At 44.6% G+C, this 23,536-nt stretch overlaps 1 long non-coding RNA gene across 3 annotated transcripts; it reads right to left on the reverse strand.

Annotated features, from left to right (window-relative positions):
- Nucleotides 1–481: 481 nt before the first annotated feature.
- LOC103660018 lies at nucleotides 482–18,057 on the reverse strand. Of its 3 annotated transcripts, none has more exons than XR_005838060.1 (3): nucleotides 17,854–18,057; nucleotides 3,129–3,243; nucleotides 482–1,940 (listed from the first exon to the last, which is right to left on the reverse strand). It is a non-coding gene; the product is annotated as an uncharacterized LOC103660018 (long non-coding RNA). The 3 variants fall into 3 exon arrangements; XR_005838062.1 differs by lacking the exon at nucleotides 17,854–18,057 and adding an exon at nucleotides 15,910–15,945 and having other exon boundaries at nucleotides 3,133–3,243; XR_005838061.1 differs by lacking the exon at nucleotides 17,854–18,057 and adding an exon at nucleotides 15,910–15,945.
- Nucleotides 18,058–23,536: the final 5,479 nt, after the last annotated feature.

A 23,536-nucleotide genomic window follows, 5' to 3' on the forward strand; every position in this document is an offset into this window, starting at 1 on the left:
CCTATTTTTCCATCATTTGGGGAATGGATAAATAAACCAATGGGATACTATATAGTAGTTAAACCAATTTTAATTTTATAATTAAAAAAACTAAATTGCAAAGAAAGATACCATGATGCTATTACTATAAATTTTAAAAACAAAAACTGTACTATATATGGTTTCAGACACACTCCAGAGTACTAAGAAGTACGAAAATATGATGGAAAGGATGCACCCTAGCTTCAGGACAAATGATTACCTTTGAGAACAGAAAGAAAATGGGATGGGGTGCCTGGTTGGCTCAGTCAGTAGACCATGCAACACTTGATTTCAGGGTTGTGAGTCCAAGCCCCACAATGGGTGTAGAGACTACTTAAAAATAAAGTCAGAAAGAAAAGAAAAGATAGGAAAAGAAAGGAAAGGGAAAAGGGGGGAAGGGAAGGGAGGGAGGGAGGAAGAAAGAAAGGAAGAAAGAAAGAATAAAGAGGAGGGGGGAGAAAGGAAGGAAGGGAGGAAGGGAGGAAGGAAGAAAATGGGATGAAGAGGGGTAAACTTTATTCATATATTCTACCTCGCTCCTTCTCTCTTCTTCTAAGGGTCCCTTATACATATGTTAGATCATTGGCTATTGTCCCATAGCTCTTAGGTACTCTGGCATTTTTTATTTTTTTCATTTTTACTTTTTCTTTGTGTTTTGGTTTCTGTAATTCGTCTTTGGGTTCATTCATTTTTCCCTCAGTGGTGTAGTCTCCTGAACTGCTCATCGACAGAATTCTTCATCTCTGTTACCTTGCTTTTTATTTCTAGCAGTTCCATTTGACTCTTTCTTATATTTCCCATCTCTCTGCTGAAATCCCCCTCTGTTCATTCATGTTGTCCATGTTTTCTACTACAGACTTTAACACATTAATCATAGTTATTTTCAACTCCCTGATAGTTCCAACATCTGGATAGTCTCTGAGCTTGGATTTGTTCATCTTCGTCTTTTAACAGTGGGCTTTTTTCCTATGTGTATATCCTGTAATTTTTAATTGAATGGGCCGTGTGTTTAGAATAGTAACAACTGAGGTAGACAGTATTTATGCCGGGAAACGGGTTCATGTCTTCTTTTAGTAGGTCACTGGTGTGAGGGGTTGAGTTGACCTAGTGAGAAATTGAGTAGGGTTTGAGTTTTGTTGTTGCCATGGTTACTTTCAGTGCATCCCTAGTTTCAGATTCCTCTAGTGTTACCTTGTGCTTACTTGGGGGGCTGGATGTTAGAGGGTTTTTCTTGATAGTTTTGTTCCAACCTTAGCTTTCAACCTTCCCTGTGTGCCTGTACCACACTGGGGATCTCCTTCCATACTTTTGTTCCCACCCCAGTGATAACCTGCTGTTGCTTTGTCCTCAGTTCTTGCCACCCTGAAAGATGTGAGGGGGAGTGAGCAGAAATTCTGTGTTGTTCTGAAAGTCCATGTGTGCCTGTGTCTCAGAGGTATGACTTCCTTAGTGATCCTGTCCTTCCTCCCCATGGTAACCAAACTCTGCTTTATACATTTAGAAGGTCTTTTTCAGGTAGCTTCCAGCACCTTCCCTACCAGTAGGAGACCACTAATAATATTGGTCTAGGATTCTTGCTTAGAACTATTTTCTACCCCTTTCCCTGAGATAAAAATGAATTTTTTCTTTCATCTTTCCCCCAGCCACCATGGTCTTCACCTGTGTTTCTGGGGGTGAACACTCCTCCTTCAACAGCTTACAACTTTAGTTCCACAGGCGGAAAGACTCCTGCAGTGGCGACTGATCTCCTCAAGGTCTACACAACCTAGGCAAGCTTCTTCTGGTCTCCGTTCTTGCCTCAATTTTTCTTGTGAGCACTCAACAGAGGTCCATTGTGAAGCACGTGGGAATGAGTGTGAACTTCCCTTGTGTCTGGGACATCCAAGATGTCTATACTGTCACAGTAACTCACATTCAACCTTTAGAAAGTCATCAAAAATTTCAGTTGACTTCTTGATTAGTATGGTACCAGTGTTTCTTCCTCCCATGCTCTGCCAAAGGGAAGCTTAGGGCTTATATCCTGTCTCTCCTTAGGGAGCCCTGTCTTTCCTTGGATTTCAGTCTACTTCATCACCCTCCAACCTCAATTCTGTGATGGGTTCAGGAAAAGCTTATGATTTTGTAGTTTATCCGGCTTTTTCTTGTTAAGCAAGAGTGACACTTCTATCTTTCTACATCCTCAATGAAAGTAGAATCCATCCATACCTTTAATTCTTCATTTCTTAATTTTAAACATTAAAAAATGAATCCCAATTAGCAAAGTGGTTTCACATGTTAAATCTGGTTAAATTCACATGCCATGGTGTGGCAAAGATTTTTTTACCTGGATACATCATCATCTTGAATGAAAGGTTCGGCTCAGGTCATGATCTTGCAGTCATGGGATCAAGCCCCAAGTGGGGCTCAGAGCTCAGTGTGAAGTCTGCTTCAGATTCTTTCTCCTTCTCCCTCTGTCCCTCCTCACTTATGCTCTCTTTCTCTCTCTTTTTCTCAAATAAATAAATAAAATATTAAAAAAAAGAAAAAGACCATAACTAACCCTAGACCGTGTTCTTCAGAGACCGAGAAGCTCTGTCTCCATGAATTCAGGATGATCTGCTGCTTCATAGTGAGTTCCCAGCCCACGAGGAGCACCTAAAACCCCAGAGTTTGGGGGCAGATTTTTTTAAAAAAATATTTTATTTATTTGAGAGAAAGAGGCAGAGAAAGTATAAGCAGGGGGAGCGGGAGAAGCAAGCTCCCCACTGAGCAGAGAGCCTGATGTGGGGCTTGATCCCAGGACGCTGAGATCATGACCTGAGCCCAAGGCAGATGCTTAACCAACTGAGCCACCCAGGCGTCCCTGGGGGCAGACTCTGTTTCCCTCTTTGCTCAAGACAGTTAATTCCATTGACCTGGTATATTAGTTTCGTACTGAAGCACTAAAAATCACCCAAAAATTTAGCAAACTAAAACTATACATAATTATATCACAGTTTCAGGAGGTCAGAAATCCAGGCACTTCCTAACTGGGTCCTCTGCCTCAGGATGTCTCACAAGACAGAAACCAGGGTGACATCTGGGCTGTAGTCAACTCACTAGGGGCAGGGCCATACTTCCAAACTCACGCACTGGTTGTTGTCAGCCTTCAGTTCCTCACAGGCTTTGGACTGAGGGTGCCGGGTCTTTGCAGGATGTTGGACAAAAGCCACGTGACAACTTCCTCTCCAACATGGCGTCTAGCTTCCTCAAAGCATGCAAGTAGAAAGGACAAGAAAGAGAATGAGAAAGGGGGAGCAAGAAGAAGAGTCCTAGCAAGGTAGAAATCACCGTTTTCTGTGACCTAACAATGGAAGCAACATCCCATTAACTTTGTCATATTCTGTTCTTGAGAAGCTGGTCAGTGGGTCCAGCACGGACACATTAGAAGTTGACACAAAGGAAGAAGTACCAGGAGGTGGGGAATACTGGGAGCTAGCTTACGGGTCTTCCCACCACACAGGGCCTGACCATCAGTCCAAAAATCCTCTTCCCAGCTCTTCCCAGGAGACCTAACAGGACCCCAGGCAAACCGGACTCCAAATGACCCCTTCTGCTGTTCCTAATTGCGTACGAGGCCACCCAGACATACTGACTTCTACTCTCCAAAGTTGTTCTACTGTCCCCTCCTTGTCACACAATCAAATTTAGCCTGCGCTTTCATAAAAGGCAAATGGCAGACGGACAAAAGGAAAGCTTATCTGAAGTTCAAGAGGCATTAAGGATGCCGCCAGTTTCCAAAAGAAATTCTATCTCCTGGTAAAAATAAAATCCTTATTTGGCTTGTCCAGGACGCTTGACCCAGAGCCCAACAAAGGGGTATTCCTGTTCACACTCACTGAAGCCACACTGTCTTCCTGAAAGAGTTCTCTTGGCCCTAGGCCGTAGCTCAGCTCCGACAGAGGGACTTAAAAGGAAACAACAGTTCTTGGTCCAAAGCAATAAAGAGACAAGTGAGTCATAACAGTCTGGCTTCTCCATGAGCATAAGCAGTTCCATGAATCGCCTCTGTAAAAATTCTGCCTTTCTATCCCGAGCTGCTCCAAGTGCCAAAACCTTCCATTCAAGAGTTTTACAACTCAGCCCTGTGCTCAGAAATGTCACCGCACATAAGAGTGTCTTTGATCTCCGGCCATACCCAAGCCCAAAGTCTGCAGCGAAGCGTGGTTTGATAACTATCTAAAGAGAAAGCGCTTGGTTTCCTCTTGTCTATTTCCATTCTACTTTTAATAGGCTGCTTAGCTTCGGGCATCTGCCCTCTGCCCTCCACGCTCCCATCTCAACCAGAAGTCAAACAGGGCCCTGGTTCTCTGTTCTGAGAGCCCACGAAGGAACAAGAATGGTAGAAAACACTCATAAAGGGCTTGCTATGAGCCCACCACTGTCCTAAGAGGGTTATGTAGGCAATCCCACGTGGGCGGTTTTCACAGATGATGGAATTGGAAACACAGAGAGGCGAAGTGACTAACGGACCAAGTCCCAGAGTGAGTAAGGCATTGGCAATCAAGCAGCATCTTACCCACTCGGCAATGAAAGGGAGTAACACAAGCCCCCGCCAAGAAGGCAAAATACAAAGGCAGAAATGTGAATTTCCCTTTAATAAAGGAGAAACTTTGGAACAAACTTATTAGACCTCAAGGTACTGTGTTAGAAATCCCTTCAGTAAGAAGACTGAATGTGCAAGCCTTTGAACTAAACCGAACCCATGAGCTGCTTAGTCAAACTGAACCGAAGGCCTCAAGTCAGCTAAACTGCTCTCTAAAATCCATCAGAAGCATGAGATAGGGTTCTTCTGATTTTCTCCCCATTCACTAAATAGACGTAAGGGCTCTACTCTTTTTTTTCCCTAAGATTTTATTTATTTATTTGACGGAGAGAGAGCGTGCATGCATAAGCAGGGGCAGGGGCAGAGGGAGAGGGAGAAGCAGGCTCCCCACTGAGCAGGGAGCCCAATGAAGGACTTGATCCCAGGACCCCGGGATCGTGACCTGAGCCAAAGGCAGATGTTTAATCAACTGAGCCACCCAGGCTCCCCAAGGGCTCTATTCTTGTCAGATTGCTTTAGTAAAAGAGACTTTCTTTACTCAACTGAATTGGAAATGTCAAAGTTTGGGGTGTTTTTTTTAAAGGTTTTATTTTTAAGTCATCTCCACACCCAACATGGGGTTCAAACTCACAACCCCGAGATCAAGAGTCACACCCTCTACCGACTGAGCTAGCCAGGTGCCCTGGAACCTTCAAGGTCTTCAAGCATGTTTTCGTTAAGTGTGAAGATATGCAAAATATGTCCAGGTCGGAAGATAATGGTAGTTCATAATTTAGACCTAAAGTGTATCATCAGCATAACATAAGTTCAAACATCAGTTATTGAAAATTGGCTCAAGAAGTAGTTTCTACGTATGCACAGCTGCTTTAGTGAAAGCGACCTTTCTTCTCTCCGAAGTCATGCGGCGGATCCAAGCCCCTACCCCAGGACCGGGGGTAGACCGTATGTGTGCTGTGGGTGAGACCAGTCTACCCTTCCAGACGATGCGATTGCTTCTGGAGCCGTCACAGGGCTCTAGGCAAGCCAGGAAGAGCCCCAGACTTTCGCTGGAACTCCTGACCAAGAGCTCTTTTTAGGCTGAGCTTACTAAGCAGGTGAAGTCAAGGCCACCACGTTGGGGAGAGTCAGCCTGCAAAGGAAGCCAGCGCAGAAGCAAGCAGACGGAAGCAGATGCTAATGATCTGGTTGGCACACTTGTGTCCAGATGACCCTGAGTTTCCTGGGCGAAGCAGTTCAGTGAGCCTTTAAATCTCTTTGCATTTAAATCTGTGGATCGGGTGTCTGCCCCTTGCAACCTGGAGTCGTGACTCGTCCAGAGGAACAGGACGGCTTGCCTATTCTGTTCCGTGACTACTGAGCACAGCCGGTGGTGTGGAAGGACACCCAGGAGAGCCGGGCACTTGCAGGCCACCCGCACCCCCGGGTGTGTCCGCCAGAGCCGTCCAGCAGCAGGTGCCACGCCCGAGAGTTCCTGGCAAGGCCCACCCCAGGGCTGAAGGTCATAGAAAGACGTTCTAGAGCGATAATAAACAACACACACACATTACACACATGAGGCAGAAACACCACCTGTATTCTTCTTAGAGGAAATAACCAGAGCAAACTCTAGTTATGAGTCAGTAACTGACTATAATTAGGGGCTTTTTCCCCCAGTAAAATCTGAATTAAGGCAGAGGGCAATAAGCACAGCCCAGCAGTTGGTAAAGAAGTAACCACATCTCTCTTGATGTTTCCAGTGACTCAATCCCCGAAGAACAGGCCTCAGCAAGTCAGACAAAAAAACTTCCTAGGAGAATGTAATACCCGAGTAATTGGGAGTTTCCTCCTCTATCAGAGTCAAAATAATTGTGCCTTAGGTCTGCCGCTCTGCGGCCCAATAAGCTCCAGCATCCACTCCAGAAACAGGACTTTGGGTTCATTTTTACTTCAACAATCTTATCACAATGCATAGAATAGAGAGAGAAGAGTGTATAAAACATATATGTACACTTTAAAAATAATTAAGCAGCAATGTCCCACTACCTAGGTTTGGAAATGCATGACAATACTTTTTTTTTTTGTAATTTTTATTTATTAAGGAATCTCTACACCCAATGTGGGGCTCGAACTCATGACCCGGAGATTAAGAGTCGCACGCTCTACCGACTGAGCCAGCCAGGAGCCCCCATTACAAGTGATTTTAAGTCCACTCTGTAACCCTCACTAACTGCACCCTGCTCTCGCTCACTCCCCAGAGAATTAACCACAACCCTCATTTTAACGTCAAGCATTCTTTTATATTAAAAAAAATAATTGTAGCATGAGTCTACGTATCCTTAAACAATAGATTATTTCATTTGGAAACACTCGGTAGTAAGCACACCCCTAGCCATGGAGGAAACGGGCAATGATGCCTCTTTTAGTTGAAGGCTCGCAAGAAAAGCAACAGGGAACAGAGTGGCCGAGTGGCCGTCTGGCCTCAACTTCCACCCGTCCCGGTGCAGGCTGGAGGGCCAGGGCTTGTCACAGAGCTTGCGGCCGGTGGGGCTCGGGGCGGGACCGCAGGACAAGCCAGGCACGGGATCCTAAGTCTTTTCTGCTTGTAAATCTAGGACTTATTGCTGGCTCCCAGGAGTCAGCGTGAACAGAAGTTCGGTGGGGTGAAATGTCCTCGCAGGTCTCAGCCGCAGTGCATGAGGCTTTCCAACAGCACGTGGTCAAGACAAGTCTAGAAGACAGTCTGACAACCAGACATGCTGCCGCTCTCCACGGCCGCTGGGCAAACACAGCTCTCCTTCTGGGATCTTCTTCACCATGCTCCGTGAAACGCCGCATCTGTGCTAACTGGATCTCCTCCTTCCTGTGCCCCATGGCTCGCTCTCTCCTTTTCGGTGGAGTACATCCTACTTGAGATGAGCTCCTTGAGAAAGAGTGCATGAGATGGAAGGGGTTTAGAGACCTAAAAATGTGTTTTTTCAACTCTCACGCTTAAGTGATAGTTTGGGTAGAGAATTCTAGGATGGAATTTTCCTTCAGAATTTTGAAAGTACTCCTCTATGATCTTCTTGATTCCGATGTTGCTGTTGAAAAGTCCAAACTCAGTTTTCCTTCCAATCCTTTTTTATTTATCTTGTTTTTTCTCTCTTTGGGAGCTTGTAGAACCTTCTTTTTGTTGACGATGTTCTGAGATTTCACAAGATATGCCTTGTGATAAGTTTATTTTTATCCATTTTGCTGTACATTCAGTGAACCTTTTGAATTTGGCAACTTCCTGTTTTTCAATTCAGGGAAATTTTCTTAAAGTTTTTCTTTGATGATTTCATTCCCTTTGTTTTCTCTGTTCTCACATTCTGGACGCCAAGTTATTTAGATATTGGATCTCCTGAACTGATCCTTTCATTTTCTTACGTTCTTAATCTGTTTCCATTTCTAGATTTTGTACTCTACTTTCTGGGTACTTTTCTTTTCTTCTGTTGAATTTGTAATTTCCAGAAGCACATTTTGTCCTCTGAGTGTTTCTTTTTTATAGCCTCCTGGGTTTTTTTTTTCCATAGACACAGTATGTTCTCCTTTCCTTCTGAGGATTTAATAGTTTCCTTTTTACTACTTGTTATTCTCCTTGTCTTGCCTCTTTATTCTCCACGTTGCTGTTGTTTGTTTTCTTGCTTTTTTCATCTCAACCTCTCGTGATAGAGACTTTTCGCAGACATCGAGGACTTTTTGGTCATCTACTCATAATAACCATAGAGAAGAAGAGTCATTCGGAAGGTCTGGGCATATGACCCATTGTGTTGACTTCGAACTTCACTGTAGAATTGGAGGGATGGTGCCTTTTAGGGTAAAACCTTGAAGTCAGTATAAATAGCTTTTCATTCTTTGTGGTCTATTTTGCCAAGAAGAGCCTTCTAATCTCCTGCCCAGAGGCAAGGGCCCTGGTGCCATTGTTCAGATAGACAAGTGGAAAAGCAGGGCGAGAGGGTCCCTCGTTCTGAATTTAGTGTGGGTATCGTCACTTAATCTCTCTGTTGGGGGCACAGTGTTCACGTAGTATAATGCCCACACCCACAAGAAGGCCTGAAGTACCCCATCCAGAGGCCCTCTGTCTGTTCCCTTCAGATGCTAAAGCTCCGTCTCTCGGCCGGGATGGGCAAAGGACAATCATCAGTGACAAGACAACATGGCTTTCCTGTTAATAGTTTTTCGAGCTCAGATTCTTGAACGGCATTTCTGTTGCTATAATTTGTCCCCACTGACTGCTGAAAAGCTGAAACGTGGCTGATGTGAGTGATAAAACTAAGACATTCTGCAAATGCCCAAGGTGCAGACACCTTCTCCCGCTGGGGTGGAAGAGCAGAGGGTCCCTGGCTATGAGCAGGAAAAGAGGAACTCATGGGTTGAATGTTGTCTCGAAAAATCTCTCGAAAAAATAGTGCTTGCTTTGCCCTCTGCCATCAAAAGGTCCCCCTGTAGTCAAAAAAGTTCCATTTGAGGGACGCCTGGGTGGCTCAGTCAGTTGAGCATCTAACTCTTGATTTCAGCTCAGGTCATGATCTCAGGGTCCTGGGATCGAGTCCTACATACAGCTCCCTGCTCAGCGGGGAGCTTGCTTCTCCTTCGTCCCCTGCTTCCTGCCCCCCCCCCGCTTGTGCTCCCTCCCTCCCTCCCTCCCTCTCTCTCTCTCAAATAAATAAAATGTTTTAAAATATGTTTTTTAAAAAGTTCCATTTGATACCTTTCTAGGGATTTTTCTGGCTAAATATTTCACGCCCATATAGGCATGGTTAAGATGTTCATACACATCATCTCATTTGTTCCTAATAACAATAGCCCTGTGAATTAGGAAGGTTGGGTATTATTATTATTATTATTATTATTATTATTATTATTACCACCATTTTACAGAAGTGAAAACTTAGGCTCAGAAGGGTTGCATGACTTGTCAAAGATCACATTGCCTGCACCAAGTAAGGCCAGGGTTATAACCCAGACGTTCTGCCCCTTACGTACTTCTATCCTCCGTACAACACTGCCTCAAATAAACTTGCAGTCCCTCGGGACACATCCACGTAAATTTTCACAGACCAGTTTTAAGGAAGGGAAGATTTATCATTGACCCTGCACAAAAGTTGAGATCTCACCTCACAATGTGTGCCTGTCCTGTTACTCAGAAAATGTGAGTGGTTCATTTCAGGGAGGGCTGGAGGGCTTGTCCTTGAACTCTAGCTCTGAAGCCACCTGATGATGTCATGACTGCGCAGTGTGAGATTCATCCCGCAGACAGCAAGTTTCACTTCATGGCCAACAGGTGCCCACGCTGGGAGTTTCCACTTCCCTCCGGGCCTCACGTCAACCCCACTTTGCCTGAGTGCTCGATTTCATCATTTCAACTCAGTATAGTCAGCACCAAAAACAAGTCATGGCTGGGCTGTCCTTTGAGTTTTACTTAATTACAAGGAATATTATTAGTATTAAGTAGAAGCACCCATTTTATGGAGCTTCCCAACCCCTGGCTCCTTGAGTTTGACTATCTGGATTACATTAAAGATACAATAGATGCCTAGAAACTCTAATGAACAGAGCATGCCCCCAAAGTCATGTGTAAATTACATTTTGGAAGTTGGAATATATTCCCCGTAGGGAAATCGTATTGTGCTTTTTAAAGGCATGACCAAATGAAGAAGTAAATGCATAATTAAGTTCCCAGGTCCCAAGGTTTTTAACCCATAATATGCCTAAAGTATAATGCTAGTGTTAGTATTTCAGATACATTCGGTTCTGAGCACTAAACATTGTTTTTATAGGAAAACACATTCTCCAAGTAGAAACGCCTCTGATACCTAAACAAGATGAGGAAGGGCAAGAGTCCTGACAGGCTTCTTTGTGGGAAGTTTTGTACAAAGTGCTGTAATTACACATTAGCTCATTCTGTCTTTTGGACAGTCCTTTGGGGAAATCATTAAATAAACCAAGTCTCAAAATGGTTAATAATATTTCATGTGTGTTAGGAATGTGCTCAAAGACGTGTACTTTGTAAGTGCCAGAGCCAGAATTTAAAACGAGGTTTATCTCAGCCTCATCTTCCTACTAAGCTTGGGTGCATCTCCACGTTTATAGTCCAAATATTCCGAACGGAGAACAACTCGTCCCCACAGGGATGCGGTAAGGGGTGAGATGGATGAAGGTGGGTACTCTAACTAGAGCAGTGAATCTCAACTTGACTATGCATCAGATTCACCTGGAGGGCTTGTAAACCACAAGTTCTGGGTCCCACCCCACGGTGTCTCCAATTCAGTAGATCGGAGTGGGGACAGAAATTCACATTTCTGACAAGCTCCCAGCTGATGTTACAGCTGCCGGGGCAGGGACCACACTTTGAGAATTCATTAAGACTTTTCTAATAAGTCATCTCAACAAATAGCCAATCCCGGAAGTAATGGTCTTCCTAGCCGGTAATAGGGGATGAAAATCACTTTGCTCTTAAAGATCTATGATTATGATGAGTACCCAAAGGGAGCTAGCAGATGAGCTCACTGCCATGGAGAGACAATATGGAAAGGAAACTAATGTTCCCAGCAAGGTTGCTCTCCACGCATATATTTCATTCTCTCCAAAGAAGAAAAGAAGCCAACAATATAGAGAATGTTTGGCTTTGGACATAGAAGCAATAATAGGGCAAGGCGGAAACAGCATGATGGCTACAAAACAATTGCGTTTCTGCTGTTTTTCTCAATGCCTACAAAGAAGCTTAATCAGCCAACATGTATTCAATTTCTTACAGTGTGCACAGCGAGCTGTAGAAAAAGCATGGGGCACGGCTTGTGCCCTCTAACAAGTTACAGTGATGCGTCATGATTAGTTTCTTGGGGAAGGAAGCATAGCACAGAGTGAAATTCCCAAATAAAGCTAACTCCTTAAAGTACTCAAATATTATTTATTTGAAATGCATTTTCTATTTTAAAAGATCTTTCTGAAATTTACACCACCCTATGGATTTTTTAAAGATTTTGTTTTTTATTTTTTAAAGATTTTATCTTTTTGAGGGAGAGAGTGTGTGTGTGCGTGCGCACAAGTGGGGGAGGGGCAGAGGAACAAGCAGACTCCTTGTTGAGCGTAGAGCCTGAGGCAGGGCTCCATCCCAGGACCCTGAGCTCATGACCTGAGCCGAAGGCAGACGCTTAACCACCTGAGCCACCCAGGGGTCCCAAGATTTTATTTTTAAGTAATCTCTACACCCAACGTGGGACTTGAACCTACGAACCCAAGATCAAGAGTCGCACATTCCACCGACTGAGCCAGCCAGGCGCCCCTACACCATCCTATGGATCTTAAACCAAGAACAAAGAACATGGCTTAAATTTTTCTTGATGAGTCTAGACTATATTAAAATATCTACTTTTAGGATATTAAGTAATGACCACAGGACTTATTGAGCAGTGTGTGGCTGTTTGCCCTATGTTAAAGGACCCAAGGGCAGTCTTAATGTTTGGGAGTTTTTCATTCTTTATCAATTGTCACCTTATTTTTGCCTTATTGCCCCAACATCTGATAGCTCTACATCACCTCTTCTAATTTGTTGTTTCTTTTCTGCCATGGATTAGAAAATTCATACTTTGTAGGAAGCAAGCCTAAGAAAAACCTCTGAGTCCATACATATATGGTCAATTAATTTATGACAGAGAAGCCAAGAGTATACAATGGGGAAAGGGCAGTCTCTTCAATAAATGGCATTGAAAAAACTGGACAACAGCATGCAAAAGAACAAAAGTGGACCACTATCTTACACCATATGCAAAAATTAACTCAAAATGGATTAAAGACTTGAATGTAAGACCTGAAACCATAAAACTCCTAGAAGAAAACAAGCAGTAAGCTCCTTGACATAGGTGTTGTTGGTGACTTTTTGGATTTAACGCCAAAGCAAAAGCAATGAAAGCAAAAAAGAAAAACAAGTGGGACTTCGTTAAACTAAAAACCTTCTGCTCAGCACAGAAATCCATCAATAAAATGAAAAGGTAATGTACTGAATAGGAGAAAATATTTGCAAATCATGTATCTGATAAGGAGCTAATATTCAAAATATAGAGAGAACACAAACAACCCAATAGCAAAAAAACAAACATTCTGATTGGGCAGAGAATCTGAATACACATTTTTCCAAAGAAGACACACAGATGGCCAACAGACACATGAAAAGATGCTCAACATCACTCATCGTCAGAGAAATGCAAATCAAAACCATAATGAGGCATTACCTCGCACCTGTTGGCAAGGTTATTATCAATAAGACAAGAAATAATAAGTGTTGGTGAGGATTTAAAATAAAGGGAACCCATCTGCACTGTTGGCGGGAATGTAAATTGGCGAAGCCACCATGGAAAATTGTATGGAATTTCCTCAAACAATTAAAAATGGAACCACCATATGAACCAGGCAATCCGCTTCTGGGTGTTTATACAAAGAAAATGAAAACACTAATTCAAAAAGATATCTGCACCCCCATGTTCATTGCAGCATTGTTTACAATAGCCAAGACATGGAAACAACCTAAGTGCCCATCTATAGATGAATGGATAAAGAAGATGTTAGATATATATATATAACTATTCCACTATATATTTTTTTTATTTAATTAATTAATTTAATTAAATAATTAAATTAATTAAATTAAAAATGATTTGATTTAATTAATTAGTTAGTTAATTTAATTAATTAATTAAAGGACGCATGAACACACACACATATATATATATATTGGAATATTATTCAGCCACAAACAAGAATGGACTCTTGCCATTTGTGACAAAATGAATGAAACTTCAGGGCATTACGCTAAGTGAAATAAGTCAAAAGGAGAAAGACAAGCACCCTATAATCTCACTTACATGTGAAATCTAAAAATAACAAAAACAAAAATGAAAACCAAGCTCATATATGCAGACAACACATTGGTGGGTGCCAGAGGTGGGGGGTGGAGGGTGGGCAAAATGGGTGAAGAAAGTCAAAAGGTACAAGCTTCCAGTTATAAAATAAATAAGTCACAGGGGTGCGATGTACACCATGGCAGCTGTAGCTAATAACACGATGTTGCGTATTCGCAAGTTGCTAAGAGAGAACATCTCAATAGTTCCCATCACAAGAAAAAAAAATGTGTAACTACATATGGTGATGATGTTAACTAGACTTATTGTGGTGATCATGTCACAATGTATACGAATTTTGAATCATTATGTTGTACACCTGAAACTAATATAATGTACATCAATTACACCTCTTTTTTTTTTAAGGCAAGAAAACAGCTCTGTGTGAGGGCCTGCGTATCTTGCCTATGACTCAAGTGAGGGTTTAGGGTCCAGCCCTTGTCATCTCACTTCTGACAAGCTCCCAGGTGCTGCTGATGCTGTGGGGACCACATTTTGAGAGCTCTACTAATAGAGGTATTTCTTTCTTTTTCCGAATGATTCTCTCAGCGGGGGCCAGTTTAAAGGCATCCAAACAGATCTTCACCTTGAGGGGATAACTGGCCCAATCCTCCTGGCTCTTCCTTTCTCCTTCTGGACCATTTTCACTCTTCTGAAATTTTCTGAGCACTCACTATAGGACCATATTCCCCAGCCCAAAACTCACGTCCCCAATTTATTGGATGAATTAATTAATTAATTAATTAATTAAAGGACATATGAACACACATGTGTTATTGAGCACTCCCAAAAGCCAGACACTCCACATACTCTCATGTATCTCCTTTAATCTTCACACAGACCTATGAGCCAGGAATATGTAGCCCGTATTCCAAGCTGAAGAAACAGAGAGTTGAGGATATTAAATGACCCACTCATTCAAGGTCATATTTAGTAAATTGCATAGCTGGGATTCCAATCCGAATCTTCAGCCCCGGAGGCCAATATGTGCTTTCCATTAGACGACAGTTACCGCCGCATTGAGAGCAAACTGAATATTGGGACACAAGGAAAGATGGGAATTCAGTTTTTAAAAAGACAAACCCATGTCGAACATGGGCCGTCTACCCTACACCCACAGGAGACAGTGTTCTTTCCTGCTACATATGGAATCCTGAATCCTTTTCCACCTTGTGTTTCTGGTAGCCAGAGCACAAACCCATACGCCTTAGCTTCGCTTATTTGGAAGTTTCATTTTGTGGTATCCCACTTAGAAACAGTTCTCCTGGGAGAAAGAAAGAGAAAGAAGAGAAAGAAGAGAAAGAAAGAAAGAAAGAGAAAGTGTTCTCCTGCAAAGTGAAAAATAAGATGCAGTTTGAAAAGGCAAATAGATAAGGTTTTGCCTTTTGGAAACCCTAGACCAGTGCTTCTCAACACAGACGTGCATATGAATCCCTTGGGGCTCTTGTTAAAATGCAGATTTTGAGTCAGGAGGTCTGGGGAGGGCTGAGATTCTCCAGTTCTGAGCAGATGCCAGGCGGTGCCAGTTCTGCTGCTCCATACTGGAGTGATACACACATTCCAGTGGACTGTATACAGTGCACACAGTAGAGTGCATACAGTGGAGTGTATACAGTATGCAGTAGAGACATACATTCAGTACAACTGACAAATTACGCCTTATCCTAGATCAGTGGTTCTCAACCAGGGGCAGTTTTGGCCCCCAAGCTGATATCTGGGACTGTCTGGAAGCATTTTCGGTTGTTACAAGTGGAGGTAGAGGTGGGGGGCGACTGGTCTCTAATGGGTAGAGTCCAGGGATGGGGCTGCACACCCTACGACGCACAGAACACCACACAGCAGACACTCACAAGCCATGCAGCCCCGAGTGTCACCAGTACCGCAGCTGAGAACGCCTGGCCTAGATCACAGCATGCATAAAGGACAGAGAAGATCATAGTCCCCGGGGCTGCCTGCTGCTTCTCTTCTGTCAGTGAAATGACAGGGAGGGAACTGAAACCGCCGGTTAGAATCTGCTTCCGGTTGCTCACACACCTATTGCTGAGGTCACTCTGGTTTCAGTTACGGCTGGGCTGCAGGACCCTTTTGTTCTCTTCCGGTGCAGTGACCTAAAGAAACACAAGATGCTACCTACACATCGGGTATCAACATAGATTTTGGCTTTGCTCTCACAGTTTCTCTCCAGTCAAGACCACAGGGTAGGAAAGAAGGAAGGAAGGAAGGAGAGGAGGAAAGAAGAGAAGAGAAAAAGATAGAAGAGAAGAAAAGAAAAGCAAAAAGAAAAGGGAAGACCAGGGATGAGGGAAAGANNAGACCCAAATCACCAAGGACAACTCCTCCACAGCCAGACCGGTCTCTGATGCGTGCACGTGGACATTGGTCCTGCCAGGGCTTCAGTCTTTTCTTCCTATTATTCGGCAACCTTACCACTCCAAGGACGGTGTCCCGAGCAGCAGAATTGGCACCACCCGCATCTCCTCAGAACTGGAGAATCTCAGCCCTCCCCGGACCTCCTGACTCAAAATCTGCATTTTAACAAGAGCCCCAAGGGATTCATATACACGTTTGTGTTTGAAAAGCGCTGGTCTAGGGTTTCCAAAAGGCAAAATAAAAGTGCAATGTGAACAGCTGCAAAACAGATGCAAAGCTCGTCACGTGGTGTAACATATGACTTCCCCCTGGGGATTTATGACCCTGTGTGGACAGTAGCTTGTAATACAGAAAACAGAAATTTGAAGGCCTGTGTGCAAAAAGTCAATGCCATGTTATATCCTTTTAACAGCCCTCACGGGACCAACGCTGGGTTAGAGGAAATGCACTGCCTAGTACCTAAACCAGTTTCATGTAGCCGATGAGTGTTCAAGTGTTTGGTTTGGTTTTTTGTTCCAGAAAGAAACAAAGACAGAATTTATATTGATCTTCCATGAATCAGAGGGTTTGATTTGATCAGTATTTCCAACACAGCACTCCATAATACCAAAATGTAATAACAAGAAAAAGAAAACCGTGGATGTTGTGTGCTTTTCAATAACCTAGAAAATAAATGGGTTAAGGTGAATGGATCGAGTTCAACATCAAGTCCTCTCAACTAACCCAGATTGGCTCGGCTTCATTCAAGAAATAGGAGCCCGCCCGCCCCCTCCCCCCATCTATGTAGCAACCAAAGCGGCAAATCACTGCCCCAGATTAAGCGCAGGCGGGCTCCCAATAACCTGATAACCTATGAACAGAGTTGGGAAGGGGATAGAACTGGGGGAGGAGAGCAGGTGGACAGGAGCTCAGGAAGGAGGAAGGGGAGCGGTACTGGATGCACTTAGGGGTGAGAATTCTCGCAGGGCTCCCAAGGGAACCTGCGCTAAGCCGCATGGAAGCAGGTCCAGCGTGACCCGCTCCCTCGCCTGCAGGACGGGCCACGACTCTGCCTGGCGAGGGTTTCCGGAGGACGATGTCCGGCTGGCCTGCGCTTCTTTCCCACGGCGGCTCCAGGCTTGTGGCCTGGCGGAAGATGAACTGTCCCACCAGCGTGAAGACCCCGGAGAGCAGATCTAGGAGCGGCCGCTAGAGGCCGCGCTTGCTCCCTGTAGCGCTGACGCGAAGAGTCTGGGCAAGTTTGCCGCAGGCTTTGTTCAGCTCCCAGCACTGAGTGTTCTTTCCCGACGTCCGAGCTCTGCTTGCAGCCCTACGCACCCGCCCGCGGCAGATCAAATACAGAGCACCCCATGGCCCCTAAACCACAAAGGGAGGGGTGGAGCGCTGGGTGGCCTCTTAGAGCCCCCCCTCTGCCTCCCGATTGTCGTCCCTGGCATCCCAAGACAGAAGGTTTTGGTTCAATGATAACATGCGTCTGTCCCCTCACTGCGCCAGGATTCTGAAGCCTGGAGGACTGATTGGGAGAGAAAGCAATAGAGCAAAGTGGCCAGAGGATGAACCCGAATGTCGCCAAATGCTCAGAGCTCCGACAGGCAGCTTCTTTCCCAGTGAGGCACCTGAGGCCTCTCCAGCACCCCCCCCCCACACACACCCCCCAGAGACCGAGCAGGAGTTGACCCTACAGAGGAGCCCATTTGGAAAAAATCAACCAAGGGGAAAATAAAGCAGAGGTTTCTAGAGGCTTCCCCAACCTAAAAGAAGAGTGTTCAGAGGTTATTGAACTCTTAAGATCACTGGATATTTTTTTACTGTGGACTCAGGACTCAGATAAGGTCATGCATGACAAGGCAAGCAGCAGAAAGTTGCTCCTAGAATGTTTCTTGAGAAATTCTGAGCCAGTGGATCCCAATGTGGCCCAGGTCAGAGAGACACTGGCACTTTCACAGGGAAGGAAAATGACCCAATGTTTGTGAACACCTCTCCAGGCAGTGCGCTTAGTACCTTCTGTGATCTGTTGTTCAGTGACCTAACAGGCCAGCCAGGCAATATGAGTATCCCCATTTCTCTGATGTCAAAACTGAGACTGGGAGATGTCAAGTCAATTTCCAGGGTCAGCTGGTTACAAGGCGGCAGAGCTATGATGCTCGTTTGATTTAATCTATAGATAATACAATTCCATGTTTCAAAAATTATAAAGCATAGGGAGCTATACAATAAAAAAGTCTCTTGTATCCCCGACCCCCAGATATCCAGTTCCTCTCACCTCTTATCTTCTTTGCCACACACACAGGTAACCACCAGGAGCCACCAACTTCCCTGTTTTATACTTTCAGCTTTTTTTTTATGTATATACCAGTTAGCAAGAATATATATTCTTAATTTTCGTCCACTTTTACATAAAACATGGCATACTATCCATACTGCCCTGTGTCTTGCTTTTTTTTCACATAGCAATATATCTTGTAGATCTTTCCAAATCCGCACATTAAGAGCTTCCTCATTCTTTCCCTTTTACAGAGCCCAGCATTCCATTGTATGGACATACCATAAGTTAATTACCCAGTCCTCTATTGTTGGATACTGGATTGTTTCCAATCTTCTGCTACTTTAACAATGTTGCAATGAATAACTTTGCACTTATATCATTTTGCACATGCCAGGGCTGGAAGCCACGTCTTTCTGGCTCTAAGTAGTTTATGTTTCCCTCCACTCCAAAACGGACGCTGGACTGATTACTGTATATATGCCAGCTCTGACAGATAAGTCCTCCTATCTCTGTCCTCCACGCCCTGCCCCCAAACCCCCCATTTTCCTTTTCTAGTTATGAAGCCGATTCATATTTGAAACAGCTACAGAGGCTCCGGACCGAGAATACTTGCCATTTTATCTCTCTCTGTAGTTGCTTCCCTTCATTCTTTAAATACCAAGTGCGACTGTATCCGGGCTGCACGGAAGATAAAATCTGCAGATGTTCTCCCGTACAGACGTGGAATTTCTGCCACCAGTTGGATCACACTGTTTCACGCATGTGCCAGGGAAGTTCGAATCCTGCCTACCATGGCCGGCACCAGGCTTGGCTCCCAGCTCGGACTGCAAGGAAGATTAGCTAGGGCATCCGGCCGCTGCAGGAGCCAGCATCCACCTCGCGTTCCGGCTGTTGCCCTAAAGGGACGTTAAATGAACGGAGACAATATGGGGAAGTGAAATTAATCACCCCACCTTTCATCCTTGTCGTCTGTGGTCCTTTCGACCTCTCTTTTTATACCTAGATTTTTTAGATTTGCTTCTCAAGGCATCTTCTTGTCTCTCAAAACGAGATTTGGCAATTAGAGAGAGTCCTCAAAAAAACAAGTGAGGGCAGGTCATTTTTTAGGCATGTGGTCCCAGCTACCAGTTGCATGGTTAACTGAGATTGCTTCCCTATTTTGGATGCGGTTCAGTTCAAGTCGTCCTTCCTGAGGGTTCACTGCACACCCATCCCCGTGATTGACGAATGACAGAAGGCCCAGGTGCTCCTGTCTACATGGAGCCTCGGACACATACCAGATACTTTCAGTGCAGAAAACGAGATAATTCAGAGCAATAGGAGCGATCGTAAGGTACAGAGGTATGCCCGGGCTCTCGTCCAGCTCGGGAAGGGGCAGCGCCCCCAGAGTGGGGAGAGCAAGAGGCAGGGCAGGCAGATGGGAAGGCTGCTTTGGGGGAAATGAGGCTGCAGGAAGGAGCAGGAAAGAGAAGCAGGAAGAGCTTGGGCGGAGAAGATGAAACAGAGAATCGGTATGAGCAAAGGCCCAGCCAGGGAAGTAGCATAGGGAGCTATGACCAAAATGTAACTTACTTTTTTTTTTAACACCTGAAAAATTGACTGGCAAGTTAGCAGTAACTCCCACGGAGCGAAAACCAAGGTATAACCTCAGTTCGTGTCCACGGTCCTTATGTATTGGCCATCGGTTCTGCCGTATCTTCATGACATCTGTCTTTAGTAACAGCTCACCCTGATCGCCTTCATCAACCTTGAGAACATTTCAGGTGGACAGAGTTCCAGACAAGTCTTTCCCGACTCTCTCAGCTCTTGTGTCTCCTATCTCTGACCCATGACTGTTTTCTGTTCATCACAAGAAAGGCCTGAGTTTGCCTTTTTGAAACCTCCACCAACACTCTGATCTCAAACAATTCCTGTATCTTTTCTTCCAGCTGTTGACGGTGAAAGCCTTCTGGAAACCCAGATGACAACCCCTTCTCCCTAGGAATGGAAGCAGTGGCAGACTGACAAAGCCCGTCACATGCCAGGGGTACCATCCGAACAAGGATCACTGCCGTATCTCCGCGTCCTAACCGCTCTGTGGATGTGGTTGAGAAGAGACCGTATCGGAGATTCTCTTCCAAAGGAGGTTTTACAGCTGGTCTTCTGATAATAACAACACTAGGAACCGTAGTTTACATTTATGGAAGGCTTACCATGTTCCCCATGCCGTTCTGAGTTCCTTAAAGCTCACTTGTTAAAGGTTTACCTCCATAAAGCCTCTGACTTCCTTCTTAAAGCTTAACATGACATCTGGCTAAAATTCAAGTGTCTGGGGCGCCTGGGTGGCTCAGTCGTTAAGCGTCTGCTTTCGGCTGAGAGCGTGATCCTAGGGTCCTGGAATCGAGCCCCACATCAGGCTCCTCTGCTGGGAGCCTGCTTCTTCCTCTCCCACTCCCCCTGCTTGTGTTCCCTCTCTTGCTGGCTGTCTCTATCTCTGTCAAATAAAGAAATAAAATAAAATTCAAGTGTCTTTGGATTCAACTCCTGACCGTTCGACCTACTGTTTCTACAACATCTGAATCTCCGTGTTCTCATCTATAAAGGGAGCATAATAGTACCTCTTTCCCAGAAGTCAATGAAATAGCAGAGATTTAAAAGCCCCCAATACATAACATATCACAAGGAATGTTATTTACCTTCCCCTACACAGTTGACATTTTTTATTAAAAATGTTTCTATTTCTTATAATTTGAGACATAAGACTAAAGTGTTTTTTTAATTTTTTTTAAGATTTATTTATTTATTTTAGAGAGAGACGCATGCAAGTGGGGGAGGTGTGGGGGGAGAGGGAAAGAATCCCAAGCGGGCTCCCCGCTGAGCACGGAGCCCCACTCAGGGCTCAATCGCATGACCCTGAGATGGTGACCTGAGCCGAAACCAAAAGTCGGACTCTCAACCAACTGAGCCACCCACGCACCCCTAAATAAAGAGTTTTTAAAGATATAAAGTAACTCTATCACCTCGTTCCTTCAAATAACAGTAGGGAAATCTATGAACTATGCTTTCTCTTCTGGGGTCTTTACTTCTTAAACAAGTCTAAGACTATTAGGAAAGAATATATGAGATCAAGCCTAAGGGCCAGTTAAGGACATATTTCTAAACCTGAACTCTACCCACTCAGGGCTCCGGGCCCCACCCCCACCCCCATGAAATCATCAGAAAAGGAAAGAAACGTCTGGGCTCTGAGATCCTGTCCAATTTTAGCTCTAGGTGTTAGGGTCATGTGGAAGTGGCAGGTTTTTGAAATGCTGACATGCTGACACTTAAGCTCATGGCTGGATCCTGTTATAGCTCAGAGAAAGTATATAAAGAACTTGGCCCTAGGTGAGGTTTCCAAATATGAAACAATGCCCAGCATGATGTAAGTGGTAAGGCTAGGGGACAGAAAGACGAGGGTTTGATTCTCGGCTTCACACACCCCAATCGTGTGACCTTGGGCATGGATGAATAACGTACTGTCACTTCATTCTCCATCCTCCGCTCACCTTAAAATGGAGAGGATAACACCCTTTGTGCCACATCGGTGTGCTGCTCAGCAAACATCCATTCCCTTCTTTGTGGTCAAAGGCTTCCTCCGTGTGAATCCACAGGGAGCCCGGCCCAGCCCAGCTGCAATCCCAAACACCTAGTAAAGGGTTGGAGATCCACCTCCATATACCATCTTGTGTTTTTAAGGGATCTGCGTTGGAATTATTTCCAGGCTCGGCAGCATATGTCTGCCCAGGTGGGAGGAACCAAGTCCCTTCTTAGTTCCTACTCAGTTTCACCTGGGCTGGCATCTACCACGTGGGCTACGGCAGGGCTGTCCCCCCATCATGCTCTCTGCTCCCCAACATCCTTTTTGCTTCCAGCAGTGACAGGCCTTCATTTTTCTAGAAAACACCTCCATCTCCAAGTGGGACCATCCCAGTCCCTCTAGTGCCCATGCCTGGGACTCTCGGTCTCTATTTCCTACTGCTGGGCCTTCGCTTTCGCTTACATTTCCTGAGCCGTTTCCGGCTCCCTTCAACGACTTTCTGGATTTCTCATTCACTTTGTGTTGTTTTTCTGTTGTTGCCTCTTGGGGACCCAGGGTGAAACACCACTCCCTCTTTTTTCCATTGCTCACCCTGCTATTTTTTTTTTTAAGATTTTATTTATTTATTTGACAGAGAGAGAGACAGCCAGCGAGAGAGGGAACACAAGCAGGGGGAGTGGGAGAGGAAGAAGCAGGCTCCCAGCAGAGGAGCCTGATGTGGGGCTCAATCCCATAACGCCAGGATCATGCCCTGAGCCGAAGGCAGATGCCCAACGACTGCGCCACCCAGGCGCCCCTCACCCTGCTATTTTTGTTCCTTCGGCCTTTCTTTAAAGGAATCCAAGGAAGAAGTGCCTTGAATACACCTCATGTCCCTTTAATGGGGAACGTTAAAATGAACAGCAACTAGATCTGCAACAGCATTTAAGTTTTGTACAAAGTAATACATAAACATAAAGCTACTGCTGAAATTATTAGTATTTTAAAATTCAATAGAATTGTATCTTGATAAAATTTTAAAATAATGTATCGCTACTGTTTTATGTTTTTCTAAAAAGATTGGTTGATTGATCTTAGAGAAAGAGAGCACGGGGGCGGGGGGGGGGGTAGGGCAGAGGGAGAGGGAAAGAATCTCAAGCAGACTCCATGCTGAGCGTGAAGCCCAGTGTGGGGCTCAACCTCATGACCCTGAGATCACGACCTGAGCTGAAACCAAGAGTCAAATGCTTAACTGACTGTGCCACCCAGGTGCCCCCTGTTTTGTGCCATTTTATGCTCACAAATGGTCCAACCCCCTCAAAACTTTAAAAATGCCCATTTCTGCAACACATACGAGGCACCATACAGAATGACCTTTTTCTTGGTCTTAGTTCTTAAACACTTTCTTCTAAAAAAATTAAAAATTTTAAAAATTAAAAACACACACACACACACTTTCTTCAACCCCTTCCTTATGCTTCATTTCATCCAGGTCCAAAGGTCAGGGGCAAGACCTCAACTAAGGGAGTGAGGATCCAAAGGATATAGTATGAGAACAGAAACAAGTTGTGTTAATCCCGGATTCAGGGGCCAGAGCAAGAGAGGTTAGCTTCCGTTTCTTTGGAATGACTGGGATCTAACGGTTCTGATTGCATGATCTAGGAGGTCTCTGAATGAGGAGGGCTTTCGCTTTCCTATTCTCAAGGGCAAGGTGATTATTACAACCTAGGTGATTATTACAAAAAGCACTCATGCATCCAGGAGTAGCTTTATCAAAAAGCCTGTGGTGTATGAATAAGTCTACTGGCTTAAAGGAACCAAATCAGGGTAGACACTGCTTGATTTCATACGTGTTGCCTTAAGCCACCCTTCTAATTAAATAC

Source organism: Ursus maritimus, unplaced genomic scaffold, assembly GCF_017311325.1.
Source record: "Ursus maritimus isolate PB19 unplaced genomic scaffold, ASM1731132v1 scaffold_27, whole genome shotgun sequence".
In the NCBI taxonomy this organism is placed as follows: domain Eukaryota; kingdom Metazoa; phylum Chordata; class Mammalia; order Carnivora; family Ursidae; genus Ursus; species Ursus maritimus.